This window comes from Hyperolius riggenbachi, chromosome 2 (assembly GCF_040937935.1).
Source record: "Hyperolius riggenbachi isolate aHypRig1 chromosome 2, aHypRig1.pri, whole genome shotgun sequence".
Taxonomy (NCBI): Eukaryota; Metazoa; Chordata; class Amphibia; order Anura; family Hyperoliidae; genus Hyperolius; species Hyperolius riggenbachi.
In genome coordinates this window covers 120,629,518-120,656,088 of record NC_090647.1, presented here as the reverse complement: position 1 = coordinate 120,656,088, position 26,571 = coordinate 120,629,518, and the positions used below count along the sequence as shown (strand labels likewise).

Genomic DNA, 26,571 nt, shown 5'->3' with positions numbered 1-26,571 from the left:
CACAGAGGAGGTAATGATGTTCAATTGTTTTAACATATGCGGGAGTTCTGCCACAGGTAGATGCAGGAATTAGCAGAGCAGCACTGAACTTGAAGAAGAAGAAATGGCAATGCGGAGATGCTGCAGACACATCCATCAACTGATTGCAACCAGCCAGACTAGCACTATTACACTCATTCTTCACCACCTAGTCATGTGACTAGAAATATTTTATAGGTTCATACAGGAAAGGCAATTGGAGGGACATTTATATTTTCTCTACATTATTGTTTTCCTGTATTGAACGCCAGCTCAATTGTTTGAGATGTTGAAGGACAGCTGAAGTAAGAGGTATATGTAGGCTGCCATATTTATTTCCTTTTAAGCCATATCAGTTGCCTGACAGCCATACTGGTTTATCTGGCTGCAGTACTGTCTGAATCACACCAGAAACAAGCATGCAGCTAATCTTGTAAGATCCGACCATAATGTCAGAAACACCTGATCTGTTGCATGCTTGTTCAGGGTCTATGGCTAATAGTATTAGAGGCAGAGGATCAGCAGGATAGCCAGGCAACTGGTAATGCTTGAAAGGAAATAAACATGGCAGCTTCCATATCCCTCTCTCTTCAGTTATCCTTTAAATAAATGTGCTTGAGAGAGCTGGTGTGCAATGAATAATATGCCATTAATGAGGGTGATGTTTAGTGATTTAACAAATGTATAGAGATGATTGTGCTTACTGGCAGAGCCAAGGCAACGGGCAAACATTGCTGTAAAATGCCGTATATCACAGTAGTGACACCATGCACAGCTTTCAATACGTTTCCTAATCAGAAAACTGATCCTTGGGATAAAATGTAGTTTGCCTCGAAAGAGCCCAGATACAGACTAATAAATAAATACCTAAAAAGACCAGCAGCTCTGATCACTGTGGTACAGGCACATTCTACCTCTTCCGCAGCAGGCCAGTAGGGATCTGCTAGGTTTTTTTTTCTATTTAAAAAAAAAAAAACATAAGCACTTTCTATAGGAGTTATAGTGTGCCACAGCCTAACCCTCTACACCAGGGGAGCCCATTGGGTAGATTGTGATCTACCAGTAGATTGCGAAGGACTTCTGTGTAGATCACATGCCACCCACCTCAGTGACGTACGCGTTGTCTCTGTGACTTGGATGATCTCAGTGCAATATGGTATGCTGAAGTTTTGCACAGCAGTGTAGGGGTTTATGTTGTTGCTTGGTGGGGAGCCATACATCTAGAAGCATTGGGCTCAATTCTGGTAGCGTTTAGTAAATAATTACCTCATGAAATTGAGTTTACCTCATGAGGGAAATCAACTTTTGAATTCTGGTAGTTTAAGTAAAGTTTTACCTCGTGTAATTTCATGAGGTAATTTATGTGGTAATTTTCTACTATGTGTGTGTGGCATTTAGTAGTAAAATACCACACATTTGAATTCTGAAGTGAAATAAGGTGCGTGTTTGCATGTCTTTTACCTCACATAATTAGACCTACCTCTACCACATGATAAATGCAGTGCTGTGACAGAATTGGGATATCTGTCACATAACATGGAGCCTTTTCAGCTTGTTTTTTGTTCCAAACCCCCCCCTCCCGATCCCAGCCTCTAAAAGTGATCCGACCTACCACCTCCCACTACCCCCATCCTCTAAAACAGTGCTGTCCAACTTTTGCGGGCTCGGAGGGCCGTTTTTTTCCCAGACCACATGGTGGAGGGCCGGCCGCCCCCCACCCCCACCCCAACAAAAAAAAAATTTGCAGCAGTTTCACCACAAAATTCAATTAGAGTGATAGCAGATTCTCCAAAAAATGCAATCAGATTGGCAGCAGATATCCCCACAAATACAATCTTATTGGCAGCAGATTTCCCCACAAATGCGATGAGATTGGCAGCAGATTTCCCCACAAATGCAATCTTATGATTTCCCCACAAATGCGACAAGATTGGCAGCAGATTTCCCCACAAATGCAACGAGATTGGCAGCAGATTTCCCCACAAATGTGCCAAGATTGGCAGCAGATTTCCCCACAAATATAACGAGATTTGCAGATTTCCCCTCAAATGTAACGAGATTGGCAGCAGATTTTCCCACAAATGCGACAAGATTGGCAGCAGATTTCCCCACAAATGTAACGAGATTGGCAGATTTCCCCACAAATGTAATGAGATTGGCAGATTTCCCCACAAATGCAACGAGATTGGCAGCAGATTTCCCCACAAATGCAACGAGATTGGCAGCAGATTTCCCCACAAATGCGACGAGATTGGCGGCAGATATCCCCAGTTAGTGGGGGTCCCAGAGCTGAGGAGGGGGGCACAGGAAGGGAGGAAATTGTGCACAGAGCAGCGGGGAGGGGAAAGCCTCCCCCCCCCCTCACCTTAGGGGCCCCTCCTTCCGCGCTCCCCCCTCCCTCCAAAAGTGCAGCCAGCCAGCGGCAGCAGCGAGAAATCGCTTACCAGCATGATCAGAGCAATAGCGCTGCGTGCCGATGGGCTGGGCTCCGTCTCCTCCACTGACCTATCACGCTCTCGCAGGAAGTACTGCGAGAGCATGATAGGTCAGTGGAGGAGACGGAGACCAGCCCAGCGGCATGCAGCGCTATTGCTATGATCCTGCCAGTAAGTGATTCCTCACTGAGTCGCTGCTGCCGCTGGCTGGCTGCACTTTTGGAGGGAGGGGGGAGCGCGGAAGGGAGGGCCCCTAAGGTGAGGGAGGAGGGGAAACTTCCCCCCCTCCCCGCTGCTCTGCACATTTTCCCCCCTTCCTGCGCTGTGCCCCCCTCCTCAGCTCTGGGATCCTCAGGAGGCGGGCTGGCCGGGGCTTCTTCCAGCAGTCGGGAAAATACCTCACTGTTTACTAATTTAGCGACCATAAGCAGCAGGTGGGAAAATGTACCAGAATTAGGCAAAGCAAAAAAAAATAATAACGTGTGAGGTATTTTCCCGACTGCTGATTACTTCGCCTCGCACAGCTACCAGAATTGAGCCCATTATGTGCTACTGCTGATTACAATTTTGCAGAACACTGAGCGTGATATTGTAAGCATCAGATTGTGACTCTATTTGGTCAAACACTGTTCTATTAGGCTTACTGAGGAGGACTCTATGATATGCATCTAGCTGACCTTACAGCTTGTGGTAATCACTGATGGACTGCCGCTGCACATGTGCAGCAGTCGTGGCTGTTATCTGTAGGTTGGTTCTACTTGGGAGATCATCTTCAATTTGTAATTTTTGAAATAGGTGGAAAACTGAAAAAGTGTGGCTCTAGATCTGCTCTAGATACTGTGGTTTGCATGGGCGTCCGCACATAGGGGCAAAATGGGACGGACACCCCCCCTTGGATGTAACGTCGCCCCCAGCTTCCCCGGCCGTCACCGATGCCTATAATGTATTAGACAGAGTGCCAGCAGCCAGCGTCAGACCTCCAAATCAACCAGCGACCACTGAGTACGGGCGCTAGGACCTTGTGGACACCACACTGATATACAGAAGTGACATCACTTGCACATATGCAGCGCGATGTCCATGGGGGTACCGTGCTGGCTGCTGGGAGGACTGATGGTGAATGGGAGTCCCTGTCACTAAACATGGGGGACACCTGTCACTACCTACACTGGGGGGCACCTGTCACTACCTAAACTGGGGGGCACCTGTCACTACCTAAACTAGGGAGCACCTGTCACTATCTAAACTGGGGGGCACCTGTCACTACCTAAACTGGAAGGTACTTGTCACTACCTAAACTGGGGGGCTCCTGTCACCATTAAACTAGGGGGAGTCCCTGTCACTATACATGGGGGGTCCCTGTCATGCATACATGTAAAAAGGGCGCCTGGAAAAAAGGGCACGCGATATAGACAAAATTTGTTTTGGTAAAACAATATTGTACATTTCTATATTATACTCTAAGATCAAGTGCTAAATATGTTAAATTAACAAAAATGAAAATGCAAAATACCATCTAAGACAAAAAAAACGATATTTACTTGTATTAAGCATAGTAATAAAATTGTAGGTATTACAGATATTTTACTGCAACTATACCTAACCGTACTTTCACACAGATCCCTCCCTGTACCTATTCCTAACCCCTAGACCCCCTTGTGGTGCCTAACCCTAAAAACTCCACGGTGGTGCTAAAACCCCCCTGGTGGTATTAAGCATAGTAATAAAATTGTAGGTATTTCAAATATTTTACTACAACTATACCTAACCGTACTCTCACACAAAACCCTCGCTGTAGCTAGCCCTAACCCTTAGACCCCCAGGTGGTACCTAACCCCCCTAACCACCCCCCTGGTGTTGCCTAACCCTAACTACCCTCCCTGGTGGTGCCTGACCCTAACTATTCTCCTGGTGGTGCCTAACTCTAACCCCCCCAGTGGTGCCTAACCCTAACCAACCCCCTGGTGGTGCCTAACCCTAACCACCCCCTCTGGTGGTGCCTAACCATTCCCCTGGGGGTGCCTAACCCTAACCACCCTCTCTGGCGGTGCCTAATTCTAACTACCCCCCGGTGGTGCCTAACCCTAACCCCCCCCCCCCTTAGTGGTGCCTAACCCTAACAACCCCAACAGTGGTGCCTAACCCTAACTACCCCCTTGGTGGTATTAAGCATAGTAATAAAATTGTAGGTATTTCAGATATTTTACTGCAACTATACCTAACCGTACTCTCACAAAAACCCTTGCTGTAGCTAGCCCTAACCCCTAGAATCCCCAGGTGGTACCTAACCCCCCTAACCACCCCCCTGGTGTTGCCTAACCCTAACCACCCTCCCTGGTGTTGCCTAACCCTAACTCCCCTCGGATGGTGCCTAACCCTAACCAGCCCCCTGGTGGTGCCTAACCCTAACCACCCCCTCTGGTGGTGCCTAACCATTCCCCTGGGGGTGCCTAACCCTAACCACCCTCCCTGGTGGTGCCTAATTCTAACTCTAAGCCCCCCCCCAGTGGTGCCTAACTCTAACCCCCCCAATGTTGCCTAACCCTAACAACCCCACTGGTGGTGCCTAACCCTATCTCCCCTCTGGTGGTGCCTAACCCTAACCAGCCCCCTGGTGGTGCCTAACCCTAACCACCCCCTCTGGTGGTGCCTAACCATTCCCTTGGGGGTGCCTAACCCTAACCACCCTCCCTGGTGGTGCCTAATTCTAACTACTCCCCTGTAGTGTTGGGCGAACAGTGTTCGCCACTGTTCGGGTTCTGCAGAACATCACCCTGTTCGGGTGATGTTCGAGTTCGGCCGAACACCTGACGGTGCTCGGCCAAACCGTTCGGCCATATGGCCGAACTAAGAGCGCATGGCCGAACGTTCCCCGAACGTTCGGCTAGCGCTGTGATTGGCCGAACGGGTCACGTGGTTCGGACCCGAACGCGCTCTGATTGGCCGAACTGTCACGTGGTTCGGGTAAATAAATACCCGAACCACGTCATATCTCCGCCATTTGTCTGTGGGTTTAGCTTTGGGTAGGCAGGCAGGGTAGTTCGCGCTCCAGCCACGCTAGCCAGGGTCCCCCCCAGTCATTGTGTGTCACTGCTGGGAACAGTAGTACACCGCTCGTTCAGCCACACTATATAGCATTCTGTGTACTGTTCTGTGTCTGCTGGGAACAGTGGTACACCGCTCGTTCAGCCACACTATATAGCATTCTGTGTACTGTTCTGTGTCTGCTGGGAACAGTAGTACACCGCTCGTTCAGCCACACTATATAGCATTCTGTGTACTGTTCTGTGTCTGCTGGGAACAGTAGTACACCGCTCGTTCAGCCACACTATATAGCATTCTGTGTACTGTTCTGTGTCTGCTGGGAACAGTAGTACACCGCTCGTTCAGCCACACTATATAGCATTCTGTGTACTGTTCTGTGTCTGCTGGGAACAGTGGTACACCGCTCGTTCAGCCACACTATATAGCATTCTGTGTACTGTTCTGTGTCTGCTGGGAACAGTAGTACACCGCTCGTTCAGCCACACTATATAGCATTCTGTGTACTGTTCTGTGTCTGCTGGGAACAGTAGTACACCGCTCGTTCAGCCACACTATATAGCATTCTGTGTACTGTTCTGTGTCTGCTGGGAACAGTAGTACACCGCTCGTTCAGCCACACTATATAGCATTCTGTGTACTGTTCTGTGTCTGCTGGGAACAGTGGTACACCGCTCGTTCAGCCACACTATATAGCATTCTGTGTACTGTTCTGTGTCTGCTGGGAACAGTAGTACACCGCTCGTTCAGCCACACTATATAGCATTCTGTGTACTGTTCTGTGTCTGCTGGGAACAGTAGTACACCGCTCGTTCAGCCACACTATATAGCATTCTGTGTACTGTTCTGTGTCTGCTGGGAACAGTAGTACACCGCTCGTTCAGCCACACTATATAGCATTCTGTGTACTGTTCTGTGTCTGCTGGGAACAGTGGTACACCGCTCGTTCAGCCACACTATATAGCATTCTGTGTACTGTTCTGTGTCTGCTGGGAACAGTAGTACACCGCTCGTTCAGCCACACTATATAGCATTCTGTGTACTGTTCTGTGTCTGCTGGGAACAGTAGTACACCGCTCGTTCAGCCACACTATATAGCATTCTGTGTACTGTTCTGTGTCTGCTGGGAACAGTAGTACACCGCTCGTTCAGCCACGCTATATAGCATTCTGTGTACTGTTCTGTGTCTGCTGGGAACAGTGGTACACCGCTCGTTCAGCCACACTATATAGCATTCTGTGTACTGTTCTGTGTCTGCTGGGAACAGTAGTACACCGCTCGTTCAGCCACACTATATAGCATTCTGTGTACTGTTCTGTGTCTGCTGGGAACAGTAGTACACCGCTCGTTCAGCCACACTATATAGCATTGTTTACTGACACTATATAGCAGACTATATAGCATTGTGTGTACACCGCTCAGCCAGACTATATACCATTGTTTACTGACACTCTGTGTACACCGCTCAGCCAGACTATATACCATTGTTTACTGCCACTCTGATTCTGCTGGGAACAGTAGTACACCGCTCGCTCAGCCAGACTATATACCATTGTTTACTGACACTCTGTGTACACCGCTCAGCCAGACTATATACCATTGTTTACTGCCACTCTGATTCTGCTGGGAACAGTAGTACACCGCTCGCTCAGCCAGACTATATACCATTGTTTACTGACACTCTGTGTACACCGCTCAGCCAGACTATATACCATTGTTTACTGCCACTCTGATTCTGCTGGGAACAGTAGTACACCGCTCGCTCAGCCAGACTATATACCATTGTTTACTGACACTATATAGCAGACTATATAGCATTGTGTGTACACCGCTCAGCCAGACTATATACCATTGTTTACTGACACTCTGTGTACACCGCTCAGCCAGACTATATACCATTGTTTACTGCCACTCTGATTCTGCTGGGAACAGTAGTACACCGCTCGCTCAGCCAGACTATATACCATTGTTTACTGACACTCTGTGTACACCGCTCAGCCAGACTATATACCATTGTTTACTGCCACTCTGATTCTGCTGGGAACAGTAGTACACCGCTCGCTCAGCCAGACTATATAGCATTGTGTTTACTGCCACTCTGTGTACACCGCTCAGCCACACTATATAGCATTGCGTACTCTGCCAGTCAGTGTGTATATTGCTGGGATCAGTAATACTCCACTCACCGTCAACCACTATATGAGCTCAACATGAGTTCCCCAGAGACCTCCGCTGTGAGCAGCACTCCCAACAACAGCAACAGCCAACGCCCCACGCAAGCTATAACATCCACCCCAGCAGCCAGTGGTCAGCAGCAGCCCTCCCCGGAGGAGAACGTTGTGTCCATCAGTCCGTCGCCAGAGCGATTAATGAGGGCTGCCATTGAGGAGATGATGGGGCCTGATGTGGAGGAGGAGGTCTGGCTCAGGCCAGCATCCCAAGTTAATGTTGAGGACGATGAGGGGTCTGTGTCTGGGGATGTTGGGGTGGCAGAGGTGGTGGGTGGGTCAGACTCAGGAGAAGAGTTGTATGATGAGGATGATGATCGGGACCATCTGTATGTGCCTCAGAGTCCGACCCCGGAAAACATGTTGTATCGTGTGTTTAGGTACTAAAATCTGCGTTCCCTCCCAGTAGTGTTGGGCGAACAGTGTTTGCCACTGTTCGGGTTCTGCAGAACATCACCCTGTTCGGGGTGACTATATAGCAGACTATATAGCATTGTGTTTAATGCCACTCTGTGTACACGGCTCAGCCACACTATATAGCATTGTGTTTACTTCCACTCTGTGTCTGCTGGGAACAGTAGTACACCGCTCACCCGCCACTGTATAGCATTGTGCTCTGTGTCACTGCTGACAATAGTGGTACACCGCTCACCCACCACTGTATAGCATTTCTGTACTGCCACTGTACTGCTGCCAGTCAGCGTGTACTTTAAGGATAAGTGAAATGAGGAAGAAATCCGGTGAAAGAGGGAGGGGCAAGGGAAGAGGTGTTTCCCCTGACGGTTCACGTACAGGCCACAGGGGAGCACCCAAGAAAACCCACTCAATACTGCCCATGTTGTCCAGGACAACAACCCTCACAGATCCAAAAGAACAGGACCAGATAATTACTTGGATGACCTCTCAAGCGTCCAGCAGTGGGTTAAGCAGCACCAGCACATCACGCACGAGGTCCGAGTCCTCAGCCAGTTAAAGTCTGGGCTTTCTTTGAAGACTGCACTGAGGATGTTACCATGGCGATTTGCAAGGTGTGCAAGACCCGCCTGAGCAGGGGGAAAAGTATTAACAACCTCTCCACCACCAGCATGAGCCGCCACATTCTATCCAAACATCCCACTCTGTGGGCAAACGCGGCAGGACAGGGTACCACCAGCAACACTGCCTCCCTTGGGTTCACCAGACTCACCACCAGACCCGCCTCAGCAGCAGCAGTAGCCCAGCCATTGCGTGGTTCACAACATTCACAAACATCAGACGATGCTGACACTGTCACTTTCCGGACTAGTGCTCTTGAGGTCTCCCAGTGTTCATCAAACACAACAACCAACAGCCCTTCGGTGTGCAGCGCTACGGTTGAGTTGTCTGTCTCTGAGATGTTTGAGCACAAGAGGAAATTGCCAGCAAATGACCCCCGGGCCGTGGCAGTAACAGCCAGCCAGCATAGCCAAGCTTCTGGCCTGCGAAATGCTGCCATATCGAGTGGTGGAGACAAACAGCTTCAAGGGCATGATGTCAGTGGCCATCCCACGTTACGTGGTTCCCAGCCGCTACCACTTTGCGCGCTCTGCAGTGCCTGAGTTGCATGAGCACGTGGTCAGCTAAATAACCCGAAGCTTGAAGAATGCCGTTGCCTGCAAGGTTCACCTCACCACTGACACCTGGACGAGTGCGTTCGGCCAGGGTCGATACATCTCCCTTACCGCGCACTGGGTGAACCTTGTGGAGCCTGGCAGCGATTCCTCACCTGCTACGGCGCGGGTGTTGCCCACGCCGCAAACAGCTGGATAACAACAGCAGCACCTACCTCTCTGACTCCTTCTCCTCCAACGCATCTCAAAGCTGTACCTCATCCGGAAATGCTAACCCAGCACCAGCAGCAGTAGGATCGTGGAAGCAGTGCAGCACAGCTGTTGGCATGCGTCAGCAAGCGTTGCTGAAGCTGATCTGCCTTGGGGATAAGCAGCACACAGGGGAGGAAATTTGGAGGGGAATAAAGGAACAGACGGATTTGTGGCTGGCACCGCTGGACCTGAAACCGGGCATGAAGCTAGACACCTGGCACGAACTGGCAATGTACGCAATAGAGGTGCTGGCTTGCCCGGCAGCCAGCGTTATGTCGGAACGCTGTTTCAGTGCTGCCGGAGGCATCATCACAGATCGGCGTATCCGCCTCTCCACAGAAAATGCAGACCGTCTGACTCAAATTAAAATGAATCAATCCTGGATTGGAAACGACTACGCAACACTCCTGGACCCCAACCAAGTAACATGACCGATGAACATCTGGGATGGTTTAGCGTTTCCGGTCCCTGTTTATTGAACCTCTCATCTGTATTACATTTATGACTGCATGGCGGCAAAAAGCATTGCTGCTATATCCGCACGCTTTTTGTCCTCATGCAAGGCCTGGGTTGTTGTGTCTCACAAAGCGTGGCCTTCTCCTCCTGCGCCTCCTCCTGTTCCATCACGTGTGCTGCTGCTGCTGCTGCTGCTGCTGGGTTACCGTTGCCGGTCCCTGTTTATGGAACCTCTTATCTTTATTACATTTATGACTACATGGCGGTACAAAGCATGCTATCCGCACGCTTTTTGTCCTCATGCAAGGCCTGGGTTGTTGTGTCTCACAAAGCGTGGCCTTCTCCTCCTGCGCCTCCTCCTGTTCCATCACGTGTGCTGCTGCTGCTGCTGCTGCTGCTGGGTTACCGTTGCCGGTCCCTGTTTATGGAACCTCTTATCTTTATTACATTTATGACTACATGGCGGTACAAAGCATGCTATCCGCACGCTTTTTGTCCTCATGCAAGGCCTGGGTTGTTGTGTCTCACAAAGCGTGGCCTTCTCCTCCTGCGCCTCCTCCTGTTCCATCACGTGTGCTGCTGCTGCTGCTGCTGCTGCTGGGTTACCGTTGCCGGTCCCTGTTTATGGAACCTCTTATCTTTATTACATTTATGACTACATGGCGGTACAAAGCATGCTATCCGCACGCTTTTTGTCCTCATGCAAGGCCTGGGTTGTTGTGTCTCACAAAGCGTGGCCTTCTCCTCCTGCGCCTCCTCCTGTTCCATCACGTGTGCTGCTGCTGCTGCTGCTGGGTTAGCGTTGCCGCGTGGTCCCTGTTTATGGAACCTCTTATCTTTATTACATTTATGACTACATGGCGGTACAAAGCATGCTATCCGCACGCTTTTTGTCCTCATGCAAGGCCTGGGTTGTTGTGTCTCACAAAGCGTGGCCTTCTCCTCCTGCGCCTCCTCCTGTTCCATCACGTGTGCTGCTGCTGGGTTAGCGTTGCCGCGTGGTCCCTGTTTATTGAACCACTTATCTTTATTACATTTATGACTGCATGGTGGTACAAAGCATGCTATCCGCACGCTTCTTGTCCTCATGCAAGGCCTGGGTTGTTGTGTCTCAAAGCGTGGCCTTCTCCTCCTGCGCCACCCTCCTCCTGTTCCATCACGTGTGCTGCTGCTGGGTTAGCATTACCGGTCCCTTTTCCTGGAACCTCTTATATGTATTACATTTATGACTGCATGCCGACAAAAAGCATGTTACCTGTGCAAAGAAAACAGACATTTCCCGCATTTAAAAGACAGTTTTCCCTTTGAAACTTTAAAATCGATTTTCTCAAAAACTATAAGCTCTTTTTGCTAAATTTTTTTTCCTCTTGTACCCACTCCCAAGGTGCACATACCCTGTAAATTTGGGGTATGTAGCATGTAAGGAGGCTTTACAAACCACAAAAGTTCGGGTCCCCACTGACTTCCATTATGTTCGGAGTTCGGGTCGAACACCCGAACATCGCGGCCATGTTCGGCCTGTTCGGCCCGAACCCGAACATCTAGATGTTCGCCCAACACTACTCCCCTGGTGGTGCCTAATCCTAACCCCCCCCCCCCTTGGTGGTGCCTAACCCTAACAACCCCACCAGTGGTGCCTAATCCTAACTCCCCCTGGTGGTGCCTAACCCTAACCACCCCCTCTGGTGGTGCCTAACCATCCCCCTGGTGGTGCGTAACCCTAACCTCCCCCACTGTATAAACACCCTTATACACATAGGAACAATAATATATTTGATAACGTAAAATACTTCACTATAAATAACATGATGAATAGAAAAAGTTATATATCTGTAATAGAATAAATAGCCTTACAATCATGTGCGCATTAAAAAAAATCTTAAAATAACGTTAATATTAAAAGCGATATATTAGTAAGATAATAAATCTGAAAACTATAATTTATGCATTCTAATTCAGAAAACAAGGTTAATACAAAAAGCAATATATTTGTAATACAATAAGCTTGAAAACAACTGAAAACGAATTGTAAAATGCTAAAATAAGTGAAAACAAAAATTTACTCATTACACTTCTGAAAACTAATTTTAAAAATGAACGATAAAATAAGTTAAACCAAAAGTCAAAACAAATTTGTAAATGATACTTGTTACAAAACCTTATTCTGTAAACGAAAAGTTTAGTTTTCACAGTCCCGGCAACCGCTATTCATCGGGCGCCTTCATTTCTTCTCTGGCGCCCAATAGCCGATATTTTGCATTGCAGCCTATGGTGCGCCCTTTTTGGCCATTAGCCATATGCGCCCTTTTTTCCTGTTTTTCCCTGTCAGTACATATTGGGGGTCTCTGTCACTAACTAAAATGGGGGAAACCTGTGTCGAAGGCGCTCACAATTGAATCCCTACCATAGTTCTGGTCTAATGTCCTACCAAAGTTCATGTAAGTTTGGCTCCACCCGTGACCACGCCCAGTTGCTCACATCCTGGTCCATGGCCACGCCCATTACCCCCATATTTCAGCATGGCTTACCCCCCCCCCCCCTTTTTGACCGCCTCCCGGAAAATGTTCTGAGGACGCCCACGGTGGTTTGGTTACTTAAGGTCTCTGCACATGTACAACACTGTGGATCAGTGGAAAATATAGGCAATCCAGTGAACCGGCCCTGGAACTGTCTGCTGTTATCATGTGGCAAATCCTCACCTCAGTCACAATAGACCTTGGTGAGGATTGCTAAATATTTGTAAAATAGCATTCATTTAGTGCAGCCACAGCCACACACATACATGCATGACATTATTTTTGTAATAAACACTTAATAACATGGATACATTTAAAACAAACCAAAGCACACCAGGAGATTGCTGTTACATGGTCTCTTTTTGAACTGATCTTTTAGCAATCCTAACTATAGTCTAGTATGACCCAGTCCAAAGTCTGCTATGATGAGGGGACCTTAACTGAGAGGGATATGGATGTTTACTTTTAAACAATACCAGTTGCTTTTTCAGTCCTGTTGATCTCTTTGGCTGCAGTAGTGGCTCAATCACACACCAGAAACAAGCATGCAACTTATCCAGTCTGACTTCAATCAGAGCACCTGATCTGCATGCTTGTTCAGGGGCTGTGGCTAAAAGTATTAGAGACACAGGATCAGCAGGAAAGTCAGGCAACTGGTAATCCACATCCTTCTCAGTTTAGGTTCCCTTTAACATGTAACCGCAGACAATTTCTGAGTAACTGAGATCAGGTTTGCTGGATCACTTCAGTGGTATTCTTCGGAATGCAAACTTACCTATGAACATGTATTTTGGAATTTTGTCAATCGACACTTGTGCATATATTAGGAGGCTAGTGACAGTTGCTTGGAATGTACCTGTTATTATTTATTCCCTGTGCATAGTAGCCAGCTCGCTATTCAGGGCTCACATTTTGAAAATAAAAAATACTCGTTCCTAAAAGCTGTTTTCCACCAAGACACACACCACAAATTTGTTTGCTTTGCTCCCAATATACCCTACATTGATTGTGCCACGATTCTGCCACAATGCATTGGGTGTAGGGGTGTGTGATTGCGATGTGTTTGTGTTTGCAATTTTTCACTGGAGATAAAGGCAGGGAAATATTTTAGATTTCCTTATTGCAGAAAAATTGCACAGGGGTGTGATTGCCATGCAATTTTCCTATTTCTAAGGTGTGAAAATATCACCTAGGAGAAAACTTAGGAGAAAAATGTAATTGCATATGGGCCCATGGGCCTGTATGCAATTAACTTTTTCTCCAGAGTTATCACCTAAGTGATATTTTCACACTTTAGCAATAAAATGCCAACTGAGCCACCAGCAAGCAAGAAAATACTCAGAATAATTTTGCAATACTTTTTGGTACTTTTTCAATCGCAGAGTGCCAAAAAGTTGTTTTAAACAGAAGATGAAAAATGATCTTCTAGGAGAAAACGTGAATTACATGTGACCCCTTATGTACCGTAATTGATTGTAACCAGTGCTACTTCTATATACCCCAGGTCAGACCTGATCCTTAAACCTTTAGTGAGAGCAATTGCATAGTCACATTTGTTACTCTTTAAGGGCGGTTAAATGACACATTGCTGTAGTATACTTTATAACATGTTTTAATACATTTAAACAAAACAGACAGTTGGGGTGTTGGGGAGCCTGGACCACGTGGGGCGCAGAGCCTTGAACCATACCAGCCCACATGGTCCATGACATGGGGAGCTCTGGAATAGAGAGAGGGCAAAGTCTGCCCCTCTCCCTGAAAATGCTGTCCATATCTTGGACAGGAGGCTCATCCCCACCTCTGTGCATTATAAGTGAGGGTAACTACCCACAACACATGGTAATAGGTCCTGGGGGCTTTTGGTGGAATCTGGGAGCCTCCTTTAATATTATTAAAGACCTCCAGATATCCAACCCTTTACCAGGTAAAATGGGAAAAGGGAGTCATTTTATACCTACATATTTATAAACATAATTAAAAAATAAACTTTATTAACCACCCTGGCGTTCTGATTAAATCGCCAGGGTGGCTGCGGGAGGTTTTTTTTTAAATAAAAAAAAAACTATTTCATGCAGCCAACTGAAAGTTGGCTGCATGAAAGCCCACTAGAGGGCGCTCCGGAGGCGATCTTCCGATCGCCTCCGGCGCCCAGAATAAACAAGGAAGGCCGCAATGAGCGGCCTTCCTTGTTTTGCTTATATCGTCGCCATAGCGACGAGCGGAGTGACGTCATCAACGTCAGCCGACGTCCTGACGTCAGCCGCCTCCGATCCAGCCCTTAGCGCTGGCCGGAACTTTTTGTTCCGGCTACGCTGGGCTCAGGCGGCTGGGGGGACCCTCTTTCGCCGCTGCTCGCGGCGGATCGCCGCAGAGCGGCGGCAATCAGGCAGCACACGCGGCTGGCAAAGTGCCGGCTGCGTGTGCTGCTTTTTATTTGACAAAAATCGGCCCAGCAGGGCCTGAGCGGCAGCCTCTGGCGGTGTTGGACGAGCTGAGCTCGTCCAGACCGCTCAGCAGGTTAATGAAGAATCTGCAGTCTTTCTTCTAACGTCTCTTAGGAGATTTCCAATTGGTCTCCTAAAGCACACCTGAACTGAAAACTGTGACCTTTTATTTATCAGGGGCTTCTTCCAGTCAGTCCCCCGAAGTCCATGAGGTCCCTTGGCATCTTCTCCGCCCTACCGCTGTTGGCTCCATTGCGTGTGTGACCCGAATGCACATTGTGTCAACTGCGCATGCATGGCCCATCCCTTGCCTGGCTCAGTCGCAACCCTCATCGCTGGGAGCGTTCTGCGCATGCCAGTTCTTGAAAGAATGAACCATGTGCATCATGATGGCGCCACCAACGAGAGTATGGAGAGGACCCAGTAGATGCCAAGGAACCTCATGGACTAATGGGGGCTTGAAGAAGCCCCAGGTAAGTAAAAGGCTACAGTTTCCAGCACAGTTCAGGTGTGTTTTAAGGGACCTACAGGGAGACCCCGTGAAAGATTAAAAAATGCTTTATTTCCAGCACTCTCTATCAGTGATGCTCAAATACCCCTTTTTAAAATTCAAGTTTGGTCGAATTCGAATAGTAAATTATTCGAGGTCAGTCGAATATTCGAGTCGAATATTTTTTACTATTCGATTCAACCTCGGACTTCGAGCTCACTATTCGAGTCGGTATTCGAGCTCATTATTCGAGCTGACTATTCAAATTGGCCTTAAATAGCTTCCAACACTTGTTTTGAGGGTGAATGATGCAAGAAACATCTTTTTTTCCAAGTAACAACAGCAAGTGATTATGTGGGGATGTTCCTTTAAAAAAAAAAAGGTGGAAAGAGAAGTTGTGTCCAGAATTTTGTTCAGTACTGTATATACTTCTTCTTCTTCTTCTTCTTTATCTTCTATATCTTCTTCTTCTTCTTCTATATCTTCTTCTATATCTTCTTCTTCTATATCTTCTTCTATATCTTCTTCTTCTTCTATATTGTCTTCTTCTTCTTCTTCTTCTTCTTCGTCTTCTTCTTCTTCATCTTCTTCATCTTCTTCATCATCATCTTCTTCTTCTTCTTCTTCATCTTCTTCTTCTTCATCTTCTTCATCTTCTTCTTCATCTTCTTCTTCTTCATCATCTTCTTCTTCTTCTTCTTCTTCTTCTTCTTCTTCTTCATCTTCTTCTTCTTCTTCTTCCTCTTCTTCATCTTCTTCTTCTTCATCTTCTTCTTCTTGATCTTCTTCATCTTCTTCATCTTCTTCTTCTTCTTCTTCTTCTTCTTCTTCTTCATCTTCTTCTTCTTCTTCATCTTCTTCTTCTTCTTCTCCTTCTTCTTCATCTTCTTCTTCTTCTTCTCCTTCTTCTTCTCCTTCTTTTTCTATATCGTCTTCTTCTTCTTCACTTATTTCTCTTTTCAATTTTTTTTTTAAAGAAATGCAGCTATTTTTGAGCGTAACAAATAGCTGGTGGCGCACGCATGTTGGAAGCGCCATTGTATGTGCTCCCTGGTAGTGTAAACACACAGACAGCAGGAGGTAAATTCAGCAGCAGGAGGATGAGTGTGTGGCAGCAGGCAGTCAATGAGGCAGGCAGCGTGACATAATAGCCCTGGTACCTAGCGGTGATACCAGGGCTGTAAATAAACACAGCAGGCAGGAGGTCCCAGACAGCGGTCGTGCAGCCCACATCGTGTCCAATACACAACTGGGACAACACAGTTTTCAACCCGGGCACCTTAGAAAAATTAAACCTTTTTTTTTTTATGGTTTTTTGGTTTTGTTTGTAAAACAAATTACACAGATATATAGCTATTTTTTGACGTAATAGCTGGTGGCAGAGTGGCAGCAGAATGTAATTCTGTGTACCCTGGCAGTGGGAAACACAAACCGACAGCAGCAGCAGCAGGAATGGAGGAGTAGTGTGAGTGTGGCAGCAGGTAGGTAGGCAGCGTGACATAATAGCCCTGGTACCTAGCGGGTGATACCAGGGCTGTAAATAAACACAACAGGAGGTCCCAGACAGCGGTCGTGCAGCCCACATCGTGTCCAATACACAACTGGGACAACACAGTTTTCAACCCGGGCACCTCAGAAAAATTAAACCTTTTTTTTTTTTTATGGTTTTGTAGTTTTGGTTTTACAAACAATTACACAGATATAGCTATTTTTTGACGTAATAGCTGGTGGCAGAGTGGCAGCAGAATGTAATTCTGTGTACCCTGGCAGTGGGAAACACAGACCGACAGCAGCAGCAGCAGGAGGAATGGAGGAGTAATGTGAGCAGCTATTGTTTGACGTAATAGCTGGTGGCAGAGTGGCAGCAGAATGTAATTCTGTGTACCCTGGCAGTGGGAAACACAGACCGACAGCAGCAGCAGCAGGAGGAATGGAGGAGTAGTGTGAGTGTGGCAGCAGGCAGGCAGCGTGACATAATAGCCCTGGTACCTAGCGGTGATACCAGGGCGTAAATAAACACAACAGGAGGTCCCAGACAGCGGTCGTGCAGCCCATATTGTGTCCAATACACAACTGGGACAACACAGTTTTCAACCCGGGCACCTCAGAAAAATTAAACCTTTTTTTTTTTATGGTTTTGTAGTTTTGGTTTTACAACCAATTACACAGATATAGCTATTTTTTGACGTAATAGCTGGTGGCAGAGTGGCAGCAGAAGGTAAATCTGTGTACCCTGGCAGTGGGAAACACAGACAGACAGCAGCAGCAGCAGCAGGAGGAATGGAGGAGTAATGTGAGCAGCTATTGTTTGACGTAATAGCTGGTGGCAGAGTGGCAGCAGAAGGTAATGCTGTGTACCCTGGCAGTGGGAAACACAGACAGACAGAAGCAGCAGGAGGAATGGAGGAGTAGTGTGAGTGTGGCAGCAGGCAGGCAGCGTGACATAATAGCCCTGGTACCTAGCGGGTGATACCAGGGCTGTAAATAAACACAACAGGAGGTCCCAGACAGCGGTCGTGCAGCCCACATCGTGTCCAATACACAACTGGGACAACACAGTTTTCAACCAGGGCACCACAGAAAAATTAAACCTTTTTTTTTTTTTATGGTTTTGTAGTTTTGGTTTTACAACCAATTACACAGATATAGCTATTTTTTGACGTAATAGCTGGTGGCAGAGTGGCAGCAGAATGTAATTCTGTGTACCCTGGCAGTGGGAAACACAGACCGACAGCAGCAGCAGCAGCAGGAATGGAGGAGTAATGTGAGCAGCTATTGTTTGACGTAATAGCTGGTGGCAGAGTGGCAGCAGAAGGTAATTCTGTGTACCCTGGCAGTGGGAAACACAGACAGACAGCAGCAGCAGCAGGAGGAATGGAGGAGTAGTGTGAGTGTTTGAGCAGGCAGGCAGCGTGACATAATAGCCCTGGTACCTAGCGGGTGATACCAGGGCTGTAAATAAACACAACAGGAGGTCCCAGACAGCGGTCGTGCAGCCCACATCGTGTCCAATACTCAACTGGGACAACACAGTTTTCAACCCGGGCACCTCAGAAAAATTAAACCTTTTTTTTTTATGGTTTTGTAGTTTTGGTTTTACAACCAATTACACAGATATAGCTATTTTTTGACGTAATAGCTGGTGGCAGAGTGGCAGCAGAATGTAATTCTGTGTACCCTGGCAGTGGGAAACACAGACAGACAGCAGCAGCAGGAGGAATGGAGGAGTAGTGTGAGTGTGGCAGCAGGCAGGCAGCGTGACATAATAGCCCTGGTACCTAGCGGGTGATACCGGGCTGTAAATAAACACAACAGGAGGTCCCAGACAGCAGTCGTGCAGCCCACATCGTGTCCAATACACAACTGGGACAACACAGTTTTCAACCCGGGCACCTCAGAAAAATTAAACCTTTTTTTTTTTTTTTTTATGGTTTTGTAGTTTTGGTTTTACAACCAATTACACAGATATAGCTATTTTTTGACGTAATAGCTGGTGGCAGAGTGGCAGCAGAAGGTAAATCTGTGTACCCTGGCAGTGGGAAACACAGACAGACAGCAGAAGGGCAGTACACAGAAGCCCACTGTAGTTGTAAAATGTGTGGCTGCAGGCGACGTAATAGTCAAAGTGAACCAGGCTGGCTTAGTGAGCAGGAGCCAGGAGGTGGTAAAGGGTGGTAAGGCACATTAACGATGGTTCTAAGTTCCGGCAGCCAGTTCATGTCCCCCTCTCGCCGACAACAGGGGCCAGGAACTCGCCTTCCACCCACGCCTGGTTCATCTTGAGAAACGTCAGTCTGTCCACAGACTTGTGAGACAGACGTGAGCGTTTCTCGGTGACCACGCCACCAGCTGCACTGAAGCAGCGCTCGGACAGCACGCTGGAAGGGGGGCAGGACAGCACTTCCAGGGCGTACTGCGCCAGCTCGCTCCAGATCTCCAGGCGCTTGACCCAATACTCCATGGGATCAACAGGGGCATCGCTGTCAAGCCCGCTGTAGGACCCCATGTAGTCAGCCACCATGCGGGTCAGGCGCTGGCTGTGACCGGAGGAGGATGCTGCTGCATGCACCTCCTCTCTAGTCACTGCTGCCGGAGCCTCTACAGTCCTGTAGAGCTCGTGGCTGAGAGACAGCAGGTCTGTGGGGCGCTTGCTGCTGGATGCAGGCACCTGCTGCTGCCTCTGTGCTGGCTGGACAGTGGGGGTGGAAGGCTGGGGGAAGGCTTCCTCCAAGCTCTCAACAAGGGCCTGCTGCAAGCTCCTTATTTGTTGTGCTGGGTCTCCTCCTGCAGGCAGCAGGAACTGGCTCAACTTCCCCTTGAGGCGTGGGTCCAACATCATGCTGATCCAGATGTCCTCCCTCTGCTTCATCTGGATCACCCTGGGGTCCCTGCACAGGCACGTCAGCATGTGCGCTGCCATTGGGAAGAGGCGGGCCACGTCTGCTGGCACATCGACGGCAGTGCTGTCCTCCTCATCCTCCTCCTCTGCCGCCTCATCCTCTCTCCACCCCCGCACCAACTCAGCTGCGCTGTGCTGATCCCCCTCATCAGCAGCAAGGTCAGGGACCTCCACCAAGTCCTCCTCCTCCTCCCCCTCAGAGGTGGACTGTGCAGCTGCTTGCCGCTCCTGCTGGTCCAAGGCTGCCGCTCCCTGTTCCAGCATAGTGTTGGGCGAACAGTGTTCGCCACTGTTCGGGTTCTGCAGAACATCACCCTGTTCGGGTGATGTTCGAGTTCGGCCGAACACCTGACGGTGCTCGGCCAAACCGTTCGGCCATATGGCCGAACTAAGAGCGCATGGCCGAACGTTCCCCGAACGTTCGGCTAGCGCTGTGATTGGCCGAACGGGTCACGTGGTTCGGACCCGAACGCGCTCTGATTGGCCGAACGGTCACGTGGTTCGGGTAAATAAATACCCGAACCACGTCATATCTCCGCCATTTGTCTGTGGGTTTAGCTTTGGGTAGGCAGGCAGGGTAGTTCGCGCTCCAGCCACGCTAGCCAGGGTCCCCCCTGTCATTGTGTCACTGCTGGGAACAGTAGTACACCGCTTGCTCAGCCACACTATATAGCATTCTGTTTACTGCCACTCTGTGTACCTCGCTCAGCCACACTATATAGCATTCTGTTTACTGCCACTCTGTGTCTGCTGGGAATAGTAGTACACCGCTTGCTCAGCCACACTATATAGCATTCTGTTTACTGCCACTCTGTGTACCTCGCTCAGCCACACTATATAGCATTCTGTTTACTGCCACTCTGTGTCTGCTGGGAATAGTGGTACACCGCTCGCTCAGCCACACTATATAGCATTCTGTTCACTGTTCTGTGTCTGCTTGGAATAGTGGTACACCGCTCGCTCAGCCACACTATATAGCATTCTGTTTACTGTTCTGTGTCTGCTGGGAATAGTGGTACACCGCTCGCTCATCCACACTATATAGCATTCTGTTCACTGTTCTGTGTCTGCTGGGAATAGTGGTACACCGCCCGCTCAGCCACACTATATAGCATTCTGTTCACTGTTCTGTGTCTGCTGGGAATAGTGGTACACCGCTCGCTCAGCCACACTATATAGCATTCTGTTTACTGTTCTGTGTCTGCTGGGAATAGTGGTACACCGCTCGCTCATCCACACTATATAGCATTCTGTTCACTGTTCTGTGTCTGCTGGGAATAGTGGTACACCGCCCGCTCAGCCACACTATATAGCATTCTGTTCACTGTTCTGTGTCTGCTGGGAATAGTGGTACACCGCTCGCTCAGCCACACTATATAGCATTCTGTTCACTGTTCTGTGTCTGCTGGGAACAGTAGTACACCGCTCGCTCAGCCAGAGTATATAGCATTGTGTTTACTGCCACTCTGTGTACACCGCTCAGCCAGACTATATACCATTGTTTACTGACACTCTGTGTACACCGCTCAGCCAGACTATATACCATTGTTTACTGACACTCTGTGTACACCGCTCAGCCAGACTATATACCATTGTTTACTGCCACTCTGATTCTGCTGGGAACAGTAGTACACCGCTCGCTCAGCCAGACTATATAGCATTGTGTTTACTGCCACTCTGTGTACACCGCTCAGCCAGACTATATACCATTGTTTACTGACACTCTGTGTACACCGCTCAGCCAGACTATATACCATTGTTTACTGAAACTCTGTGTACACCGCTCAGCCAGACTATATACCATTGTTTACTGCCACTCTGATTCTGCTGGGAACAGTAGTACACCGCTCGCTCAGCCAGACTATATACCATTGTTTACTGACACTATATAGCAGACTATATAGCATTGTGTGTACACCGCTCAGCCAGACTATATACCATTGTTTACTGACACTCTGTGTACACCGCTCAGCCAGACTATATACCATTGTTTACTGCCACTCTGATTCTGCTGGGAACAGTAGTACACCGCTCGCTCAGCCAGACTATATACCATTGTTTACTGACACTCTGTGTACACCGCTCAGCCAGACTATATACCATTGTTTACTGCCACTCTGATTCTGCTGGGAACAGTAGTACACCGCTCGCTCAGCCAGACTATATACCATTGTTTACTGACACTCTGTGTACACCGCTCAGCCAGACTATATACCATTGTTTACTGCCACTCTGATTCTGCTGGGAACAGTAGTACACCGCTCGCTCAGCCAGACTATATACCATTGTTTACTGACACTCTGTGTACACCGCTCAGCCAGACTATATACCATTGTTTACTGCCACTCTGATTCTGCTGGGAACAGTAGTACACCGCTCGCTCAGCCAGACTATATACCATTGTTTACTGACACTCTGTGTACACCGCTCAGCCAGACTATATACCATTGTTTACTGCCACTCTGATTCTGCTGGGAACAGTAGTACACCGCTCGCTCAGCCAGACTATATACCATTGTTTACTGACACTATATAGCAGACTATATAGCATTGTGTGTACACCGCTCAGCCAGACTATATACCATTGTTTACTGACACTCTGTGTACACCGCTCAGCCAGACTATATACCATTGTTTACTGCCACTCTGATTCTGCTGGGAACAGTAGTACACCGCTCGCTCAGCCAGACTATATACCATTGTTTACTGACACTCTGTGTACACCGCTCAGCCAGACTATATACCATTGTTTACTGCCACTCTGATTCTGCTGGGAACAGTAGTACACCGCTCGCTCAGCCAGACTATATACCATTGTTTACTGACACTCTGTGTACACCGCTCAGCCAGACTATATACCATTGTTTACTGCCACTCTGATTCTGCTGGGAACAGTAGTACACCGCTCGCTCAGCCAGACTATATAGCATTGTGTTTACTGCCACTCTGTGTACACCGCTCAGCCACACTATATAGCATTGCGTACTCTGCCAGTCAGTGTGTATATTGCTGGGATCAGTAATACTCCACTCACCGTCAACCACTATATGAGCTCAACATGAGTTCCCCAGAGACCTCCGCTGTGAGCAGCACTCCCAACAACAGCAACAGCCAACGCCCCACGCAAGCTATAACATCCACCCCAGCAGCCAGTGGTCAGCAGCAGCCCTCCCCGGAGGAGAACGTTGTGTCCATCAGTCCGTCGCCAGAGCGATTAATGAGGGCTGCCATTGAGGAGATGATGGGGCCTGATGTGGAGGAGGAGGTCTGGCTCAGGCCAGCATCCCAAGTTAATGTTGAGGACGATGAGGGGTCTGTGTCTGGGGATGTTGGGGTGGCAGAGGTGGTGGGTGGGTCAGACTCAGGAGAAGAGTTGTATGATGAGGATGATGATCGGGACCATCTGTATGTGCCTCAGAGTCCGACCCCGGAAAACATGTTGTATCGTGTGTTTAGGTACTAAAATCTGCGTTCCCTCCCAGTAGTGTTGGGCGAACAGTGTTTGCCACTGTTCGGGTTCTGCAGAACATCACCCTGTTCGGGGTGACTATATAGCAGACTATATAGCATTGTGTTTAATGCCACTCTGTGTACACGGCTCAGCCACACTATATAGCATTGTGTTTACTTCCACTCTGTGTCTGCTGGGAACAGTAGTACACCGCTCACCCGCCACTGTATAGCATTGTGCTCTGTGTCACTGCTGACAATAGTGGTACACCGCTCACCCACCACTGTATAGCATTTCTGTACTGCCACTGTACTGCTGCCAGTCAGCGTGTACTTTAAGGATAAGTGAAATGAGGAAGAAATCCGGTGAAAGAGGGAGGGGCAAGGGAAGAGGTGTTTCCCCTGACGGTTCACGTACAGGCCACAGGGGAGCACCCAAGAAAACCCACTCAATACTGCCCATGTTGTCCAGGACAACAACCCTCACAGATCCAAAAGAACAGGACCAGATAATTACTTGGATGACCTCTCAAGCGTCCAGCAGTGGGTTAAGCAGCACCAGCACATCACGCACGAGGTCCGAGTCCTCAGCCAGTTAAAGTCTGGGCTTTCTTTGAAGACTGCACTGAGGATGTTACCATGGCGATTTGCAAGGTGTGCAAGACCCGCCTGAGCAGGGGGAAAAGTATTAACAACCTCTCCACCACCAGCATGAGCCGCCACATTCTATCCAAACATCCCACTCTGTGGGCAAACGCGGCAGGACAGGGTACCACCAGCAACACTGCCTCCCTTGGGTTCACCAGACTCACCACCAGACCCGCCTCAGCAGCAGCAGTAGCCCAGCCATTGCGTGGTTCACAACATTCACAAACATCAGACGATGCTGACACTGTCACTTTCCGGACTAGTGCTCTTGAGGTCTCCCAGTGTTCATCAAACACAACAACCAACAGCCCTTCGGTGTGCAGCGCTACGGTTGAGTTGTCTGTCTCTGAGATGTTTGAGCACAAGAGGAAATTGCCAGCAAATGACCCCCGGGCCGTGGCAGTAACAGCCAGCCAGCATAGCCAAGCTTCTGGCCTGCGAAATGCTGCCATATCGAGTGGTGGAGACAAACAGCTTCAAGGGCATGATGTCAGTGGCCATCCCACGTTACGTTGTTCCCAGCCGCTACCACTTTGCGCGCTCTGCAGTGCCTGAGTTGCATGAGCACGTGGTCAGCTAAATAACCCGAAGCTTGAAGAATGCCGTTGCCTGCAAGGTTCACCTCACCACTGACACCTGGACGAGTGCGTTCGGCCAGGGTCGATACATCTCCCTTACCGCGCACTGGGTGAACCTTGTGGAGCCTGGCAGCGATTCCTCACCTGCTACGGCGCGGGTGTTGCCCACGCCGCAAACAGCTGGATAACAACAGCAGCACCTACCTCTCTGACTCCTTCTCCTCCAACGCATCTCAAAGCTGTACCTCATCCGGAAATGCTAACCCAGCACCAGCAGCAGTAGGATCGTGGAAGCAGTGCAGCACAGCTGTTGGCATGCGTCAGCAAGCGTTGCTGAAGCTGATCTGCCTTGGGGATAAGCAGCACACAGGGGAGGAAATTTGGAGGGGAATAAAGGAACAGACGGATTTGTGGCTGACACCGCTGGACCTGAAACCGGGCATGAAGCTAGACACCTGGCACGAACTGGCAATGTACGCAATAGAGGTGCTGGCTTGCCCGGCAGCCAGCGTTATGTCGGAACGCTGTTTCAGTGCTGCCGGAGGCATCATCACAGATCGGCGTATCCGCCTCTCCACAGAAAATGCAGACCGTCTGACTCAAATTAAAATGAATCAATCCTGGATTGGAAACGACTACGCAACACTCCTGGACCCCAACCAAGTAACATGACCAATGAACATCTGGGATGGTGTAGCGTTACCGGTCCCTGTTTATTGAACCTCTCATCTGTATTACATTTATGACTGCATGGCGGCAAAAAGCATTGCTGCTATATCCGCACGCTTTTTGTCCTCATGCAAGGCCTGGGTTGTTGTGTCTCACAAAGCGTGGCCTTCTCCTCCTGCGCCTGCTCCTGTTCCATCACGTGTGCTGCTGCTGCTGCTGGGTTAGCGTTGCCGGTCCCTGTTTATTGAACCACTTATCTTTATTATATTTATGACTGCATGGCGGCAAAAAGCATTGCTGCTATATCCGCACGCTTTTTGTCCTCATGCAAGGCCTGGGTTGTTGTGTCTCACAAAGCGTGGCCTTCTCCTCCTGCGCATCCTCCTGTTCCATCACGTGTGCTGCTGCTGCTGCTGCTGCTGCTGGGTTACCGTTGCCGCGTGGTCCCTGTTTATGGAACCTCTTATCTTTATTACATTTATGACTACATGGCGGTACAAAGCATGCTATCCGCACGCTTTTTGTCCTCATGCAAGGCCTGGGTTGTTGTGTCTCACAAAGCGTGGCCTTCTCCTCCTGCGCCTCCTCCTGTTCCATCACGTGTGCTGCTGCTGCTGCTGCTGCTGGGTTAGCGTTGCCGCGTGGTCCCTGTTTATTGAACCTCTTATCTTTATTACATTTATGACTACATGGCGGTACAAAGCATGCTATCCGCACGCTTTTTGTCCTCATGCAAGGCCTGGGTTGTTGTGTCTCACAAAGCGTGGCCTTCTCCTCCTGCGCCTCCTCCTGTTCCATCACGTGTGCTGCTGCTGCTGCTGCTGCTGCTGGGTTACCGTTGCCGGTCCCTGTTTATGGAACCTCTTATCTTTATTACATTTATGACTACATGGCGGTACAAAGCATGCTATCCGCACGCTTTTTGTCCTCATGCAAGGCCTGGGTTGTTGTGTCTCACAAAGCGTGGCCTTCTCCTCCTGCGCCTCCTCCTGTTCCATCACGTGTGCTGCTGCTGCTGCTGCTGGGTTAGCGTTGCCGCGTGGTCCCTGTTTATTGAACCTCTTATCTTTATTACATTTATGACTACATGGCGGTACAAAGCATGCTCTCCGCACGCTTTTTGTCCTCATGCAAGGCCTGGGTTGTTGTGTCTCACAAAGCGTGGCCTTCTCCTCCTGCGCCTCCTCCTGTTCCATCACGTGTGCTGCTGCTGGGTTAGCGTTGCCGCGTGGTCCCTGTTTATTGAACCACTTATCTTTATTACATTTATGACTGCATGGTGGTACAAAGCATGCTATCCGCACGCTTCTTGTCCTCATGCAAGGCCTGGGTTGTTGTGTCTCAAAGCGTGGCCTTC

The 26,571-nt window shown here is 48.9% G+C and overlaps 1 protein-coding gene across 2 annotated transcripts in view; it reads left to right on the top strand.

Moving 5' to 3' along the window:
* The window catches only part of TESPA1 (thymocyte expressed, positive selection associated 1), a 137,972-nt gene that overhangs the window by 44,402 nt on the left and 66,999 nt on the right, over positions 1–26,571 (top strand). The gene's annotated exons all lie outside the window — the stretch shown is intronic.